This window comes from Bicyclus anynana, chromosome 13 (assembly GCF_947172395.1).
Source record: "Bicyclus anynana chromosome 13, ilBicAnyn1.1, whole genome shotgun sequence".
NCBI lineage: Eukaryota > Metazoa > Arthropoda > Insecta > Lepidoptera > Nymphalidae > Bicyclus > Bicyclus anynana.
In genome coordinates this window covers 11,948,419-11,970,343 of record NC_069095.1, presented here as the reverse complement: position 1 = coordinate 11,970,343, position 21,925 = coordinate 11,948,419, and the positions used below count along the sequence as shown (strand labels likewise).

General features: G+C 34.7%; 1 protein-coding gene across 5 annotated transcripts in view; it reads right to left on the bottom strand.

The window, feature by feature from the left end:
• LOC112051719 (uncharacterized) overlaps window positions 1-21,925 on the bottom strand; it is a 101,959-nt gene that overhangs the window by 33,489 nt on the left and 46,545 nt on the right. The window contains exon 1 of one of the 5 annotated variants that reach the window (XM_024090497.2): window positions 13,318-13,620. The exons of the other annotated variants lie outside the window; for them this stretch is intronic. The gene's annotated coding sequence lies outside the window, so the exon portion shown is untranslated. Of the gene's footprint in view, window positions 1-13,317; window positions 13,621-21,925 lie in introns of those variants that run through there. 5 annotated transcript variants of the gene reach the window in all.

Genomic DNA, 21,925 nt, shown 5'->3' with positions numbered 1-21,925 from the left:
CTAAGCCATCGCGCGTGAATACTAATTCATGCTGTAAGGATTATTTTTGTGTAACGGTTGCCGCGCTCGACGCGACTCGCGGTGGGAGGAATAAATATATATATATATATTATAATATATATTATAATATATATTATAATATATAAGATATTATAATATTAATATACAATTATATACTACATATAAATATATAATGTATAAATACGCTACATATACACTTATATAATGTATAAATACACACAGACACTTAAAAACACTCAATCTCATCACACAAATATTTTCCAGTTGTGGGAATCGAACCCACAGCCGTGGATGCAGAAAGCAGGGTCACTACCCACTGCGCCACGCGGCCGTCTCTTTCTTTAATCTTTTGGGGACGTACTAACGTCCAAGATTTGCTTATACTTCAAAAAAGTGTGCACGTATCCACGTACATACTGGGTGTAAGGGACATGATACCGAAAACTGCATGAAGAGGTTAAATTTAGTTTCCACAACGATATTTTAAATACCAATTACGTCGGAAATAAGAAAATTCAGATTTTGAAAATTTTGAGCACGCAATGTACAGCGAATAATGCGATAACAACGCTCCGCAATCTACTGCGTACGTACACGTAGGTACGTACGCATCGACAGCAAATCGGCTGGCTACACTTACCTATCTAATACCTATTTTTTATACTTTACAAGTTTTTAACTAGGTACAGGTAGTTAACTTACTTCAGGTTGTTTCTCGTTTACGAGACTTTATGTCGTCGTAGTAGGTACGATATTCATGAGTACTGAATTGATTTGATCTAAGCATTTCAAGACTTCTCAGTCAACACACACAAACACACACAATACAAACGACACAATTGTATGAGTATTCGTTACAGAAAATCACTACTAACAGAACATAAAACATACACAAAAGTTTTTGAATTTTGGTTTGTTTGTCAACAGACCGCCGAACACGAACTAAAGAAAAAATAGCGTAGCGTCTAGCGAAAGGACCTAAAGTTTCAATATTTTGAAAATACCTATTAACCGCGCCGCGTGGCTTAGGTTAGAGAGAGATAGCAATTATTTTCCTCAGCACCGGCGGCGGTCGGCAATACAACGTCGCGCAGTTTGTTTGTGACTTTGTATATATACCTATTAGTCGTGACCTGCCTATTTGACCTCTTGGAAAACAGCTGATCGCGCGCATTTTGCAAATTAAATTTACATTGCTAGTTTTTGTTAAAAATCTTGATTTGACGATTTTTATTAAAAATCGTACTGAGATAGATGAAATAAGTACTTCTAAGCTGTAATTAGTTAAAAAAAACTGTAAAAAAAATTTCAATATCGTGAAAAGACCGACAAAAAATTTCAACGCTGAGAGACTCAGAATCATGTACTGAACCACTGGATTAAGATTTCGTTAGCATGCCCCTTACACCCAGTATAGGTAACCGTATTTGAATAAACTAAAACTGTAGACTCTGCCCTGCATGTATATTTTTGAAATAGGTATGTAAAATAGTCAGAAAAAAAGTTAATTATTACGAAAATACTTATCGTTTCCATGAAAAAAAAACTCATTTACTTTTCTTCATAATTATTACTCTACAGCTACAACTTAATGTTATCCATACCAGTGTTTGAATAATGCTACTATTCGTAAGATATCTTTTACGCTATAGAATAACCTGAGCATATTTATTGTATAACATTTTCATTAAAAAACTATTTTTTAAAATAAAATGATTATAAAATATCAATTTTCCATCTTTAAACTAACAACATATCAATTATTAAAGAATCATTCATTATCATTTATCGATAAGTTAACGCTCGATGTTATTTACCCATCCTTGCTTTTCATAGACAATCTAGCGTTACGAAATGTCAAATTGCCGTAATCGTAGTTAAGCTGTGCAAATTAATCTCGTTGTGATTTTGTTTTTCAGAAAATAAATGTGAATAAATCGTAAATTCGGTGTAGTTTTTGGTGTAATTCGTACTGTACGCGTATAATAAAGGATTTAGACACTTTGTTCTTTAGAAATTATGTATAACGTAAGTGAAATATGTGATTTTAGTGACAAGACGGGTTTGTTTTGTTCATAAGACTTCTAAGAAAATTTCGACCATATGTTAAAATAGTAATTACTATAAAAAAATATGTATTCTGTCATATACATAGGTGTCGTTTAAAAAATCAATATAACTGTGAGACACTACTTTTAAAATGTTTTTTTTTTGTCAAATGTTATTCCACTGGTGAAGGAATGATTACTACAGTTCTAGTATTTTCGGAGCTTATTTACCTACTACAAACAAACAAATATAGAAATGCGCGTGAAGAACTGTAACATCATTATCATTATAAGCCGATGAACCTCCACAGCTGGACATGAGCCTCTTGCATGGATTTCCAAACAAAACGGTCTCGAGCCAGCATCCAGCGGCTCCCTGCAACCCATGTCTTCGTTCCAGCTAGTAGGGGTCGACCAACACTGCGCTTTCCGGTGCGGGCTCGCCATTCCAACACCTTAGGACTCCAACGACCATCGGCTCTTCGAACTACGTGCCCTGTCCATTGCCACTTCAGCTTCGCGACAATATAACATCATCATGTCAGCCGATGGACGTCCACTGCAGGACATAGGCCTTTTGTAGGGACTTCCAAACATCACGTTACTGAGCCGCCTGCATCCAGCGAATACCTGCGACTCGCTTGATGTCGTCAGTCCACCTGGTGGGGGGTCGACCAACACTGCGCTTTGTACAATGTAACATAGTGATAATGAATGAGTTGCATGTAATTACATACAGGTACAAGTCATTACGTTCGATTCCCATGCATTTTCGTGGCATCATTGTGCACAACAAGGACTTGGTGACGTCACTCGTGACACCATTTCCTCGACTCTACACAGCGATGATGATGACTATGGTATGTGGTATTTGTCTTTAACAATGAACTATCGTTATGTCCCTAAAAGGTTTAGGGTTAAGGTAACTATCGTGATTGATTTGATAACGATCAATACTCGTAGTGAATCATCATCATTATTATCAACCCATATTCGGCTCACTGCTGAGCTCGAGTCTCCTCTCAGAATGAGAGGGGTTAGGCCAATAGTCCACCACGCTGGCCCAATGCGGATTGACAGACTTCACACACGCAGAGAATTAAGATAATTCTCTGGTATGCAGGTTTCCTCACGATGCTTTACTTTACCGTTTGAGACACGTGATAATTAATTTCTTAAAAAGCACACAACTGAAAAGATGGAGATGCATGCTCCGGACCGGATTCGCACCCACACCCTCCGGAATCGGAGGCAGAGATCATATCCACTTGGCTATCGCGGCTCTCAAGTTTATTTAGTCGCTTATTACTAAATATTGTCTACAATGTCGAGTTGTGTGTTTAGGAAATGTAAAAAATATAATATATACATAAATATATGTTTAATGTAGGTAAGTTACTAAATTCGGATCACTTTTTGCCGTGATTTTGTAGGCACGTAACATATCTATCGTATTAAATAATCATTGTTCAGGGCTATTTAAATAGACGGACAATGAAATGTAAGTATTTAACGAACTTCAAAAGCCAGACCACGGTTTAGAGCAGTAAATAACCGCGGAAGTGTCGAAATGAGTTTCCTAAATCCTAAACTCATTTGAGAGTATTCATCTATCATCGGTTCTCGACACGTCTGTACCACATGGCGGCGAATGGTTCCCTTCCCAGCGTGAGACAAAAAACTCCTACAAACCACTTTGTTAAAGTTTATTTATCGTTTGCAAGTGTTAAAGTCGCACGTTTTATTTGTTCTTCGACGGATAATGCTTTTGTTTTGTTTTGTTAATTGAAATTGTTTAAACATTTTTACTAGTAGAGCCCAGTGAATAAAAGATCTCTGCCTTCAAATCCGGTCCAGGACATGACCAACTTTCAGTCATGTACATTTTAAAAAATTAAATATAATGTCTCTTACGATGAAGGAAAAGCATGAGAGAATTTTCTCAACGTGTAAATAGTTAGCCAATCCGCATCCGCATTCATTAACATCCCTTTATCTCAACAACAAACAAGAGTGAAATGGACAATAAAATTTTAACTTTCGTTTTACTGCATAAATCTAAAATTGTTTGATCGATTTTTTACGACTTACTCGACATATCGATCACTAGGTTTTCAACACAACCATTCAAAAAACGGATTTCTTTTTCTCCAACCCAAATATTTATCCAATCAATTCAAAGCATTTCGTACGTTACGTTACGTCACATGCAATAAGTATAATTTCGAATTGTAAGTCACGATCTATCGACATTCTTAACCTTGGGGTCAGCCATTGATATTTTATACAGGAAACACACGCCGTTTGATACGTATTATTTGCATTAATCGATTTTGATTTTTTGTTATTATCAGAAATTGATTTTAAAAGAGCTTTTATTACATTTTATCTATATTTTCTATACTAAAGAAGTAAAGTTTGTGGTATTGTAGGTTAATCTCTGAATCCACTGAACCGATTTTGAAAATTCGTTTACTACTAGAAAGCCGCCTTATTTGTAAGTGTCATGGGCTATATTTCATATAGGGAAATACGTGGATGAAACCACGGGGCGTCGGCTAGTTACTGACCTGAAACCAAACCTGCCACTATAGCCAAGTGGCACGTCGATTCTCTTTCTACGATCGCAAACGCTTCGAAAACTAGAAAGATGTATGGGAATGACAGCTCTTGATCACGTGACCTCTCGATAGCAAATGTCATTCCCATACATTTTTCTGTCTGTCTGAAAATTTCTGTCAGTGTTGGACAGTCCATTAATTGAGGAAGGCTATAGGCTAACATTAGACTATATTTATACGCGATAATTTTACGCGAGTAAAACTGCGGGGCATAGCTAGTGGTCCTTCATAAAATGGAGTGTATCAGGCTACCGTTCTATTAAGTTTCTTTAGGTATATGACCTCTGCTTCCGATTGTAGAAGGGTCCGGAGGGTGTAGGTTCGAATACGGTCCGGGGTAGGCACCTCCAACCTCAGTTATGTGGTCTTTAAGAAATTAAATATCAGGTAACGGTGTAGGAAAAACATCGTGACGAAAAACAACCTGCTTACTCGAGAATTTTGTTAATTCTCTACGAGAGTGTAGTCTGTCAATCCGCCATGGGGTAGTGGGGTAGCATGGGGTAGCTATTGGCGTAACTCCTCTCATTCTGAGCGGAGACTCGTGCTCAAAAGTAAGCCGAATATGGGTTGATAGTGATGATTATATCTTCTGCACATCGATGTATTTTGTTAACGTGATTGTCAGTAAAAATACACCTTGACGAATATCTTTATAAGCCACTGTTGGTTTTATTCATGTCATACAGATTAAGTACATTTTCACAGGCCAATGTTTGCTTAGCACTACAGGGGAAAAAACACAGAGATACCTAACACAGGTCTATATCAGATAATAACTTTATCTACGATATAAATATGAGAGCAAATACACAGATCACTGAGGTGATATAGAGTTAACAATTTATGCGAGATAACATATATGATGAACTATAAACAACATGGTAAAGTCAACCGCATTAAATAAATAAGTCCACGCAAATACATATTTATTTTTAAATAATTTCCAAAAACTAAATTATTCATGATACAAAAAAATAATCAAAATAAAAAAGTAATAATTTATCATATAAAATATGTAGGGTGTTTGAAAGTTTTAAATTTTTGCGGACACATCCAGGACCTTTGGTTTGAAACTAGTTAAAGTTTTTTTTTACTTTTTTAGTTCTTTTAGTTATTTAATTATAAAATAATTTTTTTTTTTTAAATTTTGGTTATATTTTTTTTTTTTATTTATTTTTTTTTTTAAATCAACCCACAAAATACGAACATGTTAAGAAAGAATACAATAGGGAATAAAATAGCAGCGTTTTACCTGAAATAAAACGCATATTAAAATACTTACCTCACTGGAAGCTTTTATATTGAGAGTAGCATTTCCGTTTCCGTCGATTTCATACCAGTTTTCGTACTTTTATTGACGTCACGTCTGGCTATGTGGCGCCACCTGGCGGTGTCGGGCTCGGGAAGTTTCGTAAATCGCTGAGCGCGACTTTAGCTCATTGGCTCAATATATCACCAGGCAGGAATTACTTAAAGCTTCCAGTGAGGTAAGTATTTTAATATGCGTTTTATTTCAGGTAAAACGCTGCTATTAAAATATTGACCGTAACTGGAAGCTTTTATATTGAGAGCCTGTTTGTTTTCGCCTGGTGACGCCACATTATGGTATTATTTCGCCAATGTGATTATTAAAATAAAACTTTTTATAACAATATTATCTCTAATTCGATTAGGCTTTATTTAGAGAACAAGCTAGTAACGAAGTTTGACTTACTGTGTCTGTGCATAATACAATATTCCATTTTGTTGGAATGTTGCAAAAATACATGTCTACGGTACAATGGTAGCCAGTAATAAGTATCTATTGTCTGTGGATATTATTTATTCAAACTGTCAACTCTTTGACATTCAAGTGTCATAATATGTCATCAGCCATTTACTATATTTTACAAATATTAATAAATAGAAAAGTTAGCAGTGCTTAACGTGTTTTCGTTCATCTCGCGACTCCAACTCTCAACACATTCAAAAATAAATCAATGAACTAAAAACATACCATACATTTTTTGGATTGGAGTTCAATACTTTTAATTTTAGGGATTTCATCATATAATTTATATTCACACTAAATTATTTAGGAAAAACACTGCTGACCGATATAGTCGTTATAAAGATTTCTTACGTGACGTTCACTCATTCTGCTATAACCATATGCGAGGCGGTTTTTAAAAAAAAAAAAAAAAAATATTACAAAGAAATTAATATTAATTCTTACTGCATTTAGTCGTAGTGGATAGTTATTTTATTTAATAATGAAATAGACTTATTATTTCCTAAAGAAAAATTATGATAGTGATTATTTTATTTACAAATAATTTCCAGCCAGAGTAAATACTTCTATCGGATTTTGAGCCAAATTGCGGCCACAATTAAATAAAATCATCAGATTTTATACTATGTTATCCCTATAATAAGTAATGTTAGGTCATATACACGCCTTTCAGAGTGTACCTACAAAAATATAACTATTGAAAAAATAACTTATTAAGAAGTTACTGACATTCCAAACTGGTGGCATGGAATTTTTAGGCTTTCTTAACAATTTGGCATGAATTTAAGGATATGCTTTGCAAAGTTATTGATTTCTTAAGTAGGTTACTTGAAGATTCAAGAAACTTAAACTGGGTCAGTTCTTAGACATTAGGTCATATAATGTACTAAAACTTTTACTTTTAGACAAACACTACACAAGCCGATTTTTAAATTTTGACAGGAAATTAAAAATAATTTCAGGTTTTCCCATATTTCTTGAAGACTACCTCTAACAGTTTTGTAACTGCTAAGTCCGTTGTCGTGATTATAATAAATTTGTCTTCATTCTATAGAATTATCGGTACTGCTAGCACTCGGAATCTGAGATCCAAATGACATAAGACTTACTCTTATCAAGGCTATTAAATATATTCCTGTCAACCGATTCTGATGATTCTCTGAGAATCAGTGTAAGTGGTGGCGATACCATAAAGCAAGTGGGAAATTCCCTATACACACTGTACACATCGTATAAAACAACTTGAGCGTAAGTTACATCTCGGCATATGTACAAGTAATCATGGACTACGTGTACCTTATTTAATGAGTCAGATCAGAATAGATCAGTCACCGACATAGCCTATTTCACAATCACTTTTTCTATGCTACAGTAATGAAAGCGCCGAGTATGGAAGATGGCGATGTTGTATAACATGTGCTTTGCATGCTTGTTGTTCCTGCCGCGTATACTATTGTGTACTGTTGTGAACTTAGTGATAGTCTAATTAAGGTTACTAGACATAAAGATTTTGCAATTTTAACTGTTATATTCTATATTTAAACTCATTTCTCTTTTCCTCCGTAATATGTAACGGCAGTCATTTTGTCCAATTGAATGTTGCTTAGGAGGTGAGCTTGATTCTAGGGGCATATACGAGTAGTATGACATACATTTTCTTTTTATTGGAATGCAGTAGCTATTCCTCTCGTGACCATGAATACCTCAGAGGGTGAATGTTTAGTAACGCTGCCCAAGCGTGGTCAAAGGCGTCTGCTACTAACAAAAACACTGGCTGAGGGTGTCAGTGAAGTAGGTAGCTAGCAGTCTGATTATATTAAACAAGGTCATTCATTCATTCAATGGTAACGGGCAAGTTTTCGATATAGTCTACATCTACGCTTCGTATTATTTCCTTAGTAAATGATAAAATTGTCGATTCTTAATTCTACATATCTCTTACAAAACATTCTGTGAATTCGATAGCATTGAGAAAGTATTTGAGAAAGAGACATGCATAGTTCAAATGACAAGGAAGTAATGTCCAACAATTCCCTGTATACAAAACGTAGGAAGCACCTTTGGGATTTTATTACATACACATGCAAGTAGGCTTGTGTCTATTCTTCAAACTGAGTTTTTGATGCTGTGCGTATTTAGCAAGTGGAAATGAGGTTAAATATTGGTCCGGCTTCAGTATTAACAACAGAGCATGGTGCTTTTATGATCCTTTGTATTTCATAAAGTAGACAATTGTTGATATTTCTTCCAAAACAGGAGTGTGGAACGACGTTCCATATAGATTAAGAAAAACACGAGGTTATTCGAGAGAACGGTAGGAGATAACCTCTGTACGTTTCTGGTGCCACCATTTTCTCCCATTGAAAAAAGTGGTGAAAAGGTGGCTAAAAAGACCGCTTGAAATGAAGTCTATCTCAAAATACTTTAGGTTTTCTGGATGCATTAAACTTTAAAGCATACATAATACCCTTGATGGGCCTCGAGCCCCTGAAAAAGAATTCATTTAGAATCCTTTGTTTTAATAGAAATTTTTATGTTACCGCTTATGCGTTTTTCTACATTTGCTAGGTGACGGAGGGTATCATAATATGTTTTACCTTTTCGTTTGTTTCTAAGTTTTATGAAACCTGAAGTATGGTTATAAATTTTGCAAATAATAAACTGTATACATCCAGTAATACCTTTAGAAAATTTTGATGTATTCGGAAAAATAAGTTTCCTGCCTTTAACCTCTATACCAAAATGTACATGACGCTTTAATGCATGCATGCACGCATGATGATTAATCTGACGCTTTCGTTCATCAGATTTTTACGCCATTGTTACAAAGTAATTGATTCCCCCATTGGTTACAAATCTAGTAGGTTTTCACTATTTTGGTCTTTATTATCAACCTATATCAATCGGAAAAATATAATTTACCTACTGTGGGATATTCACGAGTAAGCAATAAATGACATTTTTACATAGAAACTCAATTTTGTATATGTCAACTAGCAAACGTAAAAGATAGTGAGTCAGCCTGCAAGGGCTTTAGGACATTAGTCTCTTGTACATTGCTGATAAACACCCCGCGAGAGTGGATTATAATGATCATACAAGCAAGGCGGCGCAAGTGTTCCAAGCGATGGAATCTTAACATTTTTCATGCATTCCCCTCGCGAGGGGTGGCGATCACACACACGACATCGACACGGGTATTTGAATAATTTATATAGATAGATAAGATATTCGTATCCATACATCGTTGATAAACACCCCGCGAGGGTGGATTGTATTGATCATGCAAGCAAGGCTGTGCATGAACGTGTGCGCATTACAGATATGTATATTCCGTGTTGTATGTTCCACGCGATGGAACATTACTCTTCATGCATACGCCCGCGATGGTGGCGATCAAGGACACCGGTATTTGAATAATTTATATAAAGAGATAAACACCCCGCGAGGGTGGGTTGTAATTATCATGCAAGCATGACTGTGCATGAGCGTTTGCGCATTGTATGTATATTCCGTGTTGTGTGTTCTACGTGATGAAATTTCAACACTATTCGTGCCTTGCCCTTGCGAGGGGCGGCGATCCTCAGTATTTGACTGGAAATACGTCTAGGAATTGTAACACTTTCTATAACCTCGTCCCCATGAGGGGCGGTAATCTATTAGTCCGGTATTTGACTGTGCAAATACGTCTAGGAATATCTAAACTTTCTATACCTTACTCAGTAAGTTGGTTTTGCAAATACGTCCAGGAACGTTAAAAAACTGTGTATACCTTGCCCCCGCGAGGGGCGGTAATCTATTAGACCTATATTTGACTGCAAGTGTGTCCAGCGACGTTAACAGTGTCTACGCCTTGCCCCTGCGTGGGGTGGCGATTTATAAGGCCAGTAATTTACATCTAATCAAAATTTCTGTGCTAAATTCTGGCGGGATTTGTGAACCTTTTTTCAATGCCGGTTTGAATTGAAGTAACAATATGGTTGAGTAACTTCCAAAAACTCTTTGTCTAACTTGTCCTCGAGCATTCGTAATTTATGTACTCCTTTGAAACGAAAGCCACTGGCCACGCGTTCGTTTTGTAGTATATATGTTAGACAACAGTCTATTGCTAGAACGTTCACGTTTCTGAGTTCACATTTTTAGGAAGCCCGCTGGGCCCCGCCACTTTTAATACTATTTTAACTGTTGAAAAATCACTACAAAGAAAATATTATTATATACATGCAAGTACGAAAACATTTGCAAAAAAGCAAGACTTTCAAACACATGAAGTAGTGATCCGAACGGAAAAACCGTTAAAATAATGATCACGTACTATTTTCAAATGAAATTTGAAATTTTACATAATTTAACGTTAATTACATTAACGTTGTATGTAACAACGTAATAATTACAACGTAATAAAATATAAAGTACTCACAGCGAATTCACTTCACTTATTACACTTTATCTTGCAATGTCGGGTACCAACTGATTGCAAGATGTTGCTTCGACGGTAAACAAAACGCCAATGAGCTAAAGTCGCGCTCAGCGATTTACGAAACTTCCCGAGCCCGACACCGCCAGGTGGCGCCACATAGCCAGACGTGACGTCAATAAAAGTACGAAAACTGGTATGAAATCGACGGAAACGGAAATGCTACTCTCAATATAAAAGCTTCCAGTTACGGTCAATATTTTAATTAGATATTGTTATGATGATAATATATCTACTTATCACTACATACTCGTAATCGTATTATTTACATATAAAAGGAGTGCGTCTGTCAGTCTAAGCGCGATAAAAATCAAATCAATCAAAAACAATTGCAATTTCCACCGTTTTACTATATTATGTGTGAGTGATTCAATAAATTTAATGCTTGTGGGGCACTAAAATTGTACACATTAATTATTATTAAATTAAATACTAAATATATACTTAAATATATATATATATAATATACATATAATATACATAATAATAAATAAGACTATCATTTTCTACAAAATAATATAAAATGAATGCGTCAATAGCTCTACGGTTGAGAGGACAGACTCAAAGTCAAGAAATCTTTGGTTTTCCCGTTGGACTATTGTCGTGTCCACTAATAATTCGGACTCAATGGCGCGCACGAGGTTTATAACTAGGATAAGCGCTACAAATTATACAAAATTGAGATTAATTCCTTCTTAAATTCTTGTTCGTAAAGCAGGCAGTACATTTTTGTTTCTATGAAGTGCTCACCACTGCCCGGAGTAATTGCTCCGTTAGTAGGGAATGGTTAAAATTGATCATGTTAAAAAGATAGAGCTAATTAATTCTATTACTATTCATATTATAAAAAAATATATATATATTTAATATTATTTAAAGATAATAATATATTTCACTAAAAAAGGGAAAGTTATTTTTGTCACAATGTTCCCCGTGATTGTTTATATTTTACTATAATAGCGCTTATCTATTGTATACTTTCTGTACATAACTGATAGGTACATTGTTGTGCAGAAGAAAAACTAGATTTACGCGTCTCGTTGCACAGTTGCGAGCGATATTAATGATTCGTGATTTTTCACTGACTTCATAAAACCATGTAATTATTACACGATCGGTTTCTAAAGAAGAATCTTCACTTCGAGCCATTTATGGTAAATCACTTTTCATTTGTTCATTTTTTGTACTTGTAATTAAGAGATGAGGTAAATAGGTAATTAGGTTGTTATTGTGTGTTACTATGATTTGTAACTTTAATGTTAATTTTAGTTTTAGACGTGCAATTTTCCTGTTGAAAATTACATTGTTATATGAACTTCCCAATTACTTAGGTAGGTATGTTACTAAATGTGTATCTAAATAAAACAAATTAAAAACTTTATCTTGTTACACACCCGAATTTTGTAAAAAACATTTTTCCACATTGTGTTACCTAATAAGTAATTTATGTGTAACATAAATATTATTAAAAATAGCCATTTTTCAAACATGATTAATTCCCCTTTCCGTTCTAACTATGGGAAAGGCCTTTGACAAGATTGGGTACGACAGCATCAAACAGATCTTTCGCTCGGATTGCAGATTTAAGATGGGATCCTAAATAATCCTGGAGTTATTAAATGATTTGATGGTATACCTGTACAGGTCTAAGATTAACTCTTACGCACCTACCATAGCGGTAAGCTGAACTTAAGCTGACCCAACGGGTAATCAAACGTGGGAACTGTTGTTAATAAGAAACATTGATGTCATGAATACATCAATGGTTAGATTAGTAGATATCTGTACCGTTGCTTAAGATATACATATAGAGAATGTATATAATGTTCTCGTGTACATTTTACTTGGCTACTAACTTACTTAACCTTGGTACTGCAGAAAAAGGCTATTCATTGATCTCGATTGTGATTTTTTATACCTTACCCTTTATAATGTAGGTATATGTATTTTGGTTTTATTGAAAACAATCTCTTAAATTTAAAAACTTCGGAATCTCCATATCCTTTCAGTGGCTTTTTGCATTAGCGAGAAAGTTTAAAAATTCAAATTATGTAATCCAAATCTTAAATCTTTTAGATCTAAGCTTAGACGATTTTACATTTATCGAATTATAACGATTCACTGAACAAGTTTCAAATAGGTATACCTTGAAATGGTACTGTTTGTCATTCACAAAAAAAAATCTGGTCCTTAAAGGGTCAAGACGAAGTGCCTATGACCCAAAATTAATACAAGTAAAATTGTTTTCTCTCAAAAGTAGGATAAGAATGTATGCCACATTAAAACAATGACATCCATAACGTACACGACGACAATCGATCTCTACAGTCTCTATCATATAAGGTGACAATTTTTTATTGAACCTTCATGACTTACCTCAACATAGTCCGCATTCCTGTGACATCCTTACAATAAGAAACTCCGAATGAATATTTTAAAAACTTTCAGTCCAGTGAAAGTACCCTCGGTGGTTCTCACTTTAAAAATCAAAACACAACACTTCACCAGTACACAGATTTCGTTTCGGCTATGACGTCACTTTGTAGTACAAACACCATAAATTTGGTTATGGAATTGGGGATAGTTTTGGATCGTTCGTCATAACGCCGATGTATTGTGGCTGCAATGCGTGACGCACGCCCGCTTCGATTCGATGCGCGTACGCGATTGACACAACACAACCACAAGCGGAGCGAGCGAAGCAGTGAGCGGCGCAGACGCAGCTGAGACGAAATAATACCAGCTTTTTTCTATTCACCCGAAAAAGTGGCTTCAATTTAAAGAATCCAATACACTTTTACGACAAAATATTACTAACTTGTTAATTTATCTTGGGGAATTATTCTTTAATACAATATTTATTCCTTGTTTGAATAGGCTCAGAAACTACTGTACCGATTAAAAAAAATGTTTCACCAATGGAAAACTACATTATGAGGAAGCGCATAGGCTACACTTTGTCCCCATATTCTTACGCAGGTGAAACCGCGGAGTTTTACTAGTTACTCATAAGCAAAGTTATCAGTTTGATACGTAGCATACCTTCATTGAAATATTTTAATTTAGCCTAATATTATATTAAGTTCAGATTTGTATTTGTTATGTAACGAAGAAACTAGAAAATTATTAAATCTATTTGAAAAAATATATTGATAATGGAGAGCTACATAATGAGGCATATGCTTCATACATATATAGGCTACATACAGACATAGGCTGTATTTTATCACCTTATTCTCACGGGAATCGGAACTACACAAGTAAACCGCGGGGTTCTGCTATTCAGTAACAAGTTATTAGTGTTGTACGTAGCGTACCTTCTTCGGGGTGTTTTAATATTTTATTTAACCTTCAACTTCAAGGGAGGTTAAAAGGTCGCAGGCTAGCAACTCCGCGTTGCATAGGCGCATGAGACCGTGCGCCCGGCCCGTCGGAATGCAATACTTCTCTCACTCTAACACGTAAAGATTAGTCCATTTGCATCTCGCTCATACACACTTATGAATGGTTGCGGTTATTCTATACAGTTGCTTTCAGTATAACGACTTTAGTTATGTCTTATTGAGACCTTTTTGCCTCTGGTCCTTATAAAGGTTCTCTGTTTATATCAATGTTTGTGGTAATAAAATTAAATGATTATTGTGCGATCATGTCAGTTGTAAATATTGTTAAACCTAACAGTTTACGGGTTTTGATTCCCAATGTTTTGCACAGATGTACTATTAATTTGTATGGTCGGTCGCATCAGGCATATGGATAAATATGATTGAATTTACGAATTTTTTATACCTATCTATTTGCATTTTTTAGATTTAATATAGTAGCTAGGTTCATACTAAACAGCTTTTCTCAAACTACGAATAATTAAATTATAATATTCTTAACTTGCTATTTACTAATTATTATGGTTACCACAAGTTGTTATTGGATAAATATGTTTTTAACCGACTTCAAAAAGGAGGAGGTTCTCAATTCGGTCGGTATTTTTTTTTTTTTTTTTTTTTATGTATGTACACCGATTACTCAAAGACGCCTGGACCGATTTCAAAAATTCTTTTTTTGTTTGAAACGGTATAGTCCCCATTTGGTCCCATTGCCATCATGTCAAGATCTAATGATGGAATCCTGGAGAAATTGAGGGGAACTTTCGAAAATTATATGGGTGTCTAGTGTGTTTGTATACTTTTCCATTTAGTACTTTTAAGCACTACAATTTCATGAAGGTTTAAAGTCGATCTGATGATGGAGCCATAAAACAGACGAGGGAACTCCTCGGCGATTCACAGCAGTTACCTTGTGTTTGGGCTTGATTAATTTGTATTAATGAGAACTTTCCACATAGATAGGTTGTGACTGTCATTTAGGGGTTTGGTGATGAAGACCAAGGACAATTAAGGGAACTCCTTAACAGTTTACAGTAACTACCTTGTGTTTGGCCTTGATTAATTCGTATTGCTGAGAACTATCTACCTATATGAGTTGTGTCTGTTATTAGGGGTCTGATGATGAAGACCAAGGTCAATTAAGGGAACTCCTTAACGGTTTACGGTAGCTACCTTGTGCTTGGGCTTGATTAATTTGTATTGCTGAGAATTTTGTACCAAGATGGGTTGTGACTGTCATTAGGGGTCTGATGTATTCGTTTGAGATGAAATTTTACACTAAAAATGGAAAAATAATAAAAATTTTAATAAAAAAAATACAACCGACTTCAAAACCTAAAAATGTACCCGCTAAACTAAAAAGCGAAAAATAACATCATAATATGTTCTACCTGCTGATCAGTATGAAGGCGGTGCTTAGCCGGTGTTGTCTTAATTAAAGCCATTTCTGACAGGACCACATGAAACAACAGTCTGCAAAATCTAAATCTATAAGATATTCTCACATGGCTTGAATTAATACATCACCGGCTTAGCACCGCCTTCATACTGATCAGCAGGTAGAACATATTATGATGTTATTTTTCGCTTTTTAGTTTAGCGGGTACATTTTTAGGTTTTGAAGTCGGTTGTATTTTTTTTATTAAAATTTTTATTAATGTGAAAGTCAATCATTAAAAAATCTAGGCTATACACTGGGTATTAAAAATGGCGTTACTACTTGCGGAATTCTTTGTACGGAAACATATTTTTCCATCGACATAGTGGTAATTATTCCGGTATTAGGTCGCCGGCTAAACAAGATAGCATCTCATGCAGAAGTCACGTTTTGATTACCGTTATGTTGGTACAGACAACTGACTATGGGAAGCTTTTGACTAGCATTACTTTTATAGACATCATAATATCTAAAAAAATTAAAATACGTCTGTTTGTTTAAAAGTCAAGCGTCATAAAACAACGTATTCATGTGATAATTTATATTATCAAAATAATTACAGATACCTTAAATCCGCGAAAACAAACATTTAATGATGAATGATGAATGAGAATGATGCTTAGAGATATTTTATAATTTTATTTTACTTACTGTGGATTTTGTTTCTTTTATTCAATAAAGTTTTGGATCTTGATTTTATTTTTAATTGTTTTATGTAAAAAAACTTAAAATTGTAATCCCAAAATAACATTTCAGATAACTTCACAATTTTTACAAGATTTATTTTTACTTGAAACTTGTATTTCTTGATCATCATTGAGCATCTTGAAATTCAAAGCAATCATTGATCTAATTTGCAAAACACGTCTAACCATAATAAAGAGCTTAACTTGTTAATTGTGTAGACCCAGACCGGTTGATGGTAAGTAATTAGGTATCCTGATAATCATCGATTCCATTCAGCTCAATGCCACAGTCTATTAAACTGACGTTAATCTCACACATGTTCGAGACAAGCAGAGGAAGTTGCGAGTGTAGCTTGCTCAACAGATGTGAACAAATAATGATCGTATGTTTACGGTCATTTCAAATGTATTTTGCAAGTAGAGCAAATTATTTCGTTGCTATAACCATTTTCAATGCATTCTGCGATATTTTTCTTTATAATTACTAAATAGACATACCTAAATAATTTTAAATAATATGCTACGAAATATAACTTAATTTATATTTGTAATAAATAATATTTTGTCTTAACCAGTGTACATTATGTTTTGAGAATCTAACAACATCATTAACAGGTAAACCTACTGATTCTTACCTTTAGCCTCAAGATTTATTACTTTTTACTTATATTCAGACTCTTCAGCACTCTTTCGATAAGAGACCTAAAACTGCTCTCGGGAATGTACTCAAGGATACTTTTGATCTTTTAGCAAATAACATCATAAATAAAAATTACATCGCTTTGTTCTACAATGAAAAAGAATTACCATAAATTACATTGAGAATAGATGATTTATCTAAAGAATTGCGTCATGTAATGTGTCGAATGCATGAAATATAGCCTTGCAAATCTTGTACAATTCATCATTAGTATTCCAAACTTGTATGTTTTCAAAAAAATGTCGTAATTCAAGTCGTAATACGCCGCAGTCATATCGCTGCACGCTTACTCACTGCAAAGCTCAGGTTTCAATGAATATTTGTGCAGCTTTCGAAGAACGAGCGTAAAACCCGACACCGAGTCAGCGGCGAGCGTTACAGAGCGAAACCGATTTGTTTACAATAGGCAGGCATTTGTAGTCAAAGGGATGACAAAAAACTAGATGGCAATCGTTTAAAATCACTTTTGTCTTCAACTGAATTCATTTTGACATTTTGTGATAAGTTTAAAAGTAAAAACAAAAATATAAATAAGCGATTCGTTATGTTTGTGAGAATATTCCGACAGTCAAGAGTTTAGTCGTTCATGTATCTTTGTGTTATGCTAAATATATAAATATATTAATCATATTGGTTAATGTTAATTTTAAACAGGTTACGAGTTTTAGGTATTTTGATGATCTAGATGTCTTAGTAATATCCCGATGCAGCTATCCCCCAATTCTTTGATGCACCATCTACCATCGTAGCTGATATAGACCTTAAATCCAACATTCTGTTTCAATTAGATGTGTGGATAAAATATAAGGTAAACAAGGTTTCATTAGTAGTAAATCTTTATTAAGAGCCGTGACTTTTGAGTTAAACCGTGAGTTACGGTTGAGGAAAACTATCGTGAGGAAACCTGCATACCTGAGATTTATTTACGTGTGTGAAGTAGTCTGCTAATCCGCATTTGGCCACCAGCGTGGTGGGCAATTAACCTAACCCCTCTCATTCTGAGAGAAGATTCGTGCTTAACAACGAGCAAATATGGGTTGTTAATATTACTACTGAAATCTTTTTTCAGACAACGGTTTATAAGTATTACTCCGAATATTGGACTTACCAGATTCTATCAGATGGTGTAATAACTGTAGCGCGTAATATAAACTTTAACCTAATGTAAGGTTTGACTTATACGTCTTTTTGTTGAATTAGCAAATTATACAAATTCTGAAAATCTTTAAGCAGCTCTTTAGGTAGTATTTTTATGCTTTATAGAGTTACTAATTATTCAAAAGTTGTTAAATCACCAACTAATGTCTATTTACAATGACAGCCCAAAATTAATACTTGCTTAGATTAAACTAACAAACCCTAACTTCAGTTTAGTCACGAAGAGTTAACACAATAATAGTCATCCAATTAACAGAACTCAATTCCTACTAAACGCTTTACATTTAACAGCGAGTAAGCTCAGTTAAAAGTAACTAACTGACAATTATTCCGGCATGCAGGGTCAACATCAATTTGTCCTCTCAGCGTAGAGTCACCATATAATTCAGTGACTTAAAACCAGCCAAGACTTAACATTAATCTCTGTTTTTTTTTAATTGTGTATTTGCCAGAAGCTCTTTGAAAAGTGCAGTAGCATCTTTGTGTGGCTTTGGCAAACCCAAAAGCTCTGTCTGAATCTAATAGATGAAAGTCGCTCTAAGGGTATCTTCTATAACACTTGGATCTTAGCTCGTACATTTAGACGATAGGGGTTTTAATTAATTTATTCTTAGTACTGTCTGTTCACTGTCTATTTCATTATCTTAAACAATATATTAACCTTTAATGATCATTCTACTCTAAATAATACATTATATTCCTTATATTGGTAGTAAAATAAAATAGGAAAAGACAACAAAATCTAGATGTTTGGTCACCCTACATTATGGTCCCTTCGGTCGTTTCTATAAATTAGACAATTGACTGACGTGAATGACCTTTTATGTCTTCACAGAAATTTGTCTCAAGAAGAGAAGCCAAATTGTCTGGGATTGTTAAAAGCCCTTTTGGATTAACCTACTTATTCCATGCCCACTTACTAAGACAATATACGTATTGTCTTTGGTATTTGATAATTAACTAACTCTGCAATTTGTGTGTTTTATCTATGCATTTTTGACATTGATAGTTTCAACGTATTGTAGTAAGTATGTATTTCTTGCTTCATCATTTTATTAAAAAAAGCAAATGCAAATTGAAAAACAATATAAGTAGTTAAAAGAATACAAATTATGCTCTATGATGGAAAGCAAATAATCTTCTAACATGGAGCGCGCTTGTCTAGAAAATGCCAATTCACCACTTGCCTCCTTGCCTCTTGCAATGAAGTTATTCAAAATTATATCTGGCAGGAAATACAGACACGCAATAAGGGTCTTTTTCTCATAGCCCACTTTTTAATTTAACAGGTTCTGGTGGACTCTCTGGGAAATTTCTATCTAAAACTCGACAAAAAATGTATATTCGCCTATGGAAATTTTCGTTGCAGCTACCATGAAAAAAAAATAGTGAGAATTGATTACATATTTAGTTAATTAATTGAAGTGCTGTGAGTTATCTCAGCCGACTTTAATTTTTGATAGCTACTCACAGCACAATGAAGCAATCAATTCACAAATTATTTTATTTAGTAAACTCACCCCATTCGGTATGAAAAATGAGATAAATCTTCCTGGACCCCCGCATACGTATCGTGAAACCTCATTTTTAGTAGAACCCTGGGGTCCACCACTTTGGGAATCGATGGTCTAAAGCGAGTCACCTCAACTTAGTATACTCAGTAAATCACTAAATCATACTCCAAAATGATTAGTACCTCCCAATTACTTTTGCACGAAGCTTCAATTTGTTTCAAGGAAGTAGGTTAAAATTACCACGTGTCCCGTTACTCTGACCTAGGGTTGGCACAAGCGATTGTCGTTGTGTGCGAAAACTATCCTGTTGCCAAGTCATCAGGCGACGTGTTGGAAAACCACGAAGTTTTAGTCGTTATGAATCCATTATAACCTTTTTGTCTCCTCGTGGCGAGAAGGCCTACAAAAATCTATGAAAAGGGGTTACCATACGCGATATGTATTATAATTATTACTGTGCCTAAACATTCAATGATATTAATTCCTCTAAAAGACTGATATTTTTTAAAAGCGCGAGGCCTATTATAATCCTAAGTAATATTCAATAGCGGTATATGTAAAATACTCGTCATATCGCAAAACTGCAAGAATTTCGTTAAATTCTAAATAAAACGTCCATTACTTTTGGCTATGTTTTGTTGCATAAGTTAATTTCAAATGACTACATTGGGCTTTATATAGATCTTGTTAAAAATTAGCAGAGCATCTATTGCAGTAACAAATGAAAAAAATCGCATTACGGTATAATACGATGATAATTGATGGTAATATCATAATGCTAACAAAGTGACATTTGCTTTTATAAGTTAGGATCATTTGCAAATCGACAACCCTAACTTTCAGAATATTTCACACGTGTATAAGTTAATGCTTTTACGATTTCAAGTTACGAGCAAATATGTTACAAGAAGTACATTCAATACATAAGTTTAATGTTTTGAATATTTAACGTTTATGGTTAGTTATTGACCTACATCAAATAACGTAAGTGCTGTCTTGCAAAATCATGTTTATTTTGCAATTATTTTTAAAAATACATGAATTTTAAATTAAGTTTTATAAGAAATCCTTCGTCGTCATCAACCCATATTCGGCACACTGCTGAGCTCGAGTCTCCTCTCAGAATGAGAGGGGTTAGGCCTATAGTCCATCACGCTGGCCCAATGCGGATTGGCAGACTTCACACACGCAGAGAATGAAGATAATTCTCTGGTATGCAGGTTTCCTCACGATGTTTTCCTTCACCGATTGAGACACGTGATATTTAATTTCTTAAAATGCACACAACTGAAAAGTTGGAGGTGCATGCCCCGGACCGGATTCGAATCCACACCCTCCGGAATCGGAGGCAGAGGTCATATCCACTTGCTATCACTTCTCTTAAGAAATCCTTAACTTAATTAATTAAAGTAATAATGTTTATATTAAAGATACGAAGTCAATTACCCTACTATAGAGACTCTACCATCTAACATTTAACGGTCTTTTTTGGAAGTCGGTCGGTCGGTCGCTATTCTGTACATTCTATCTGTCCATGAATATTGAACAGTTATAAAATAATATAATTAAACACAAGAGGAAGTAATACTGGTTGCGCCAGTTCAATAACAATTGCATAACCAGCAGCCCGGACGTGCGCCTCGCCAATGATAATTTTATACTATAGATCGGTTACGACCATACAAAATCACAGCGGAAAGTGATCCGAATAATACGCTACAACATTGAGCGTGAACACATGCACAATATTGTCTTGATTCCATTGTATATTTATGTATAATATAGTTTTTACATTTCCTAAACACAACAAGACATTGAAGACGATATTTAGGTATTATATGTTTAAATAACGTTCATTGTAGACCACAACTAACATTGAGTTGTGTATAAATTTCCTCTTTTGAGCGCCACATTTTTCATGCGTTAGTAACATATCTAACAGTATTTAATATCATTGCGCCTCGCTATAAAGTATATTCGCGAGCTCTGACCGTTATTGAGACAAGTGGATTGAGTAATAAAGATCTGACATCCTAATGGTAAGTGGTCACAAAACTCCTGGCAACCAATCTCACATAAGAGAAGACTTGCAAACGTATACTTAG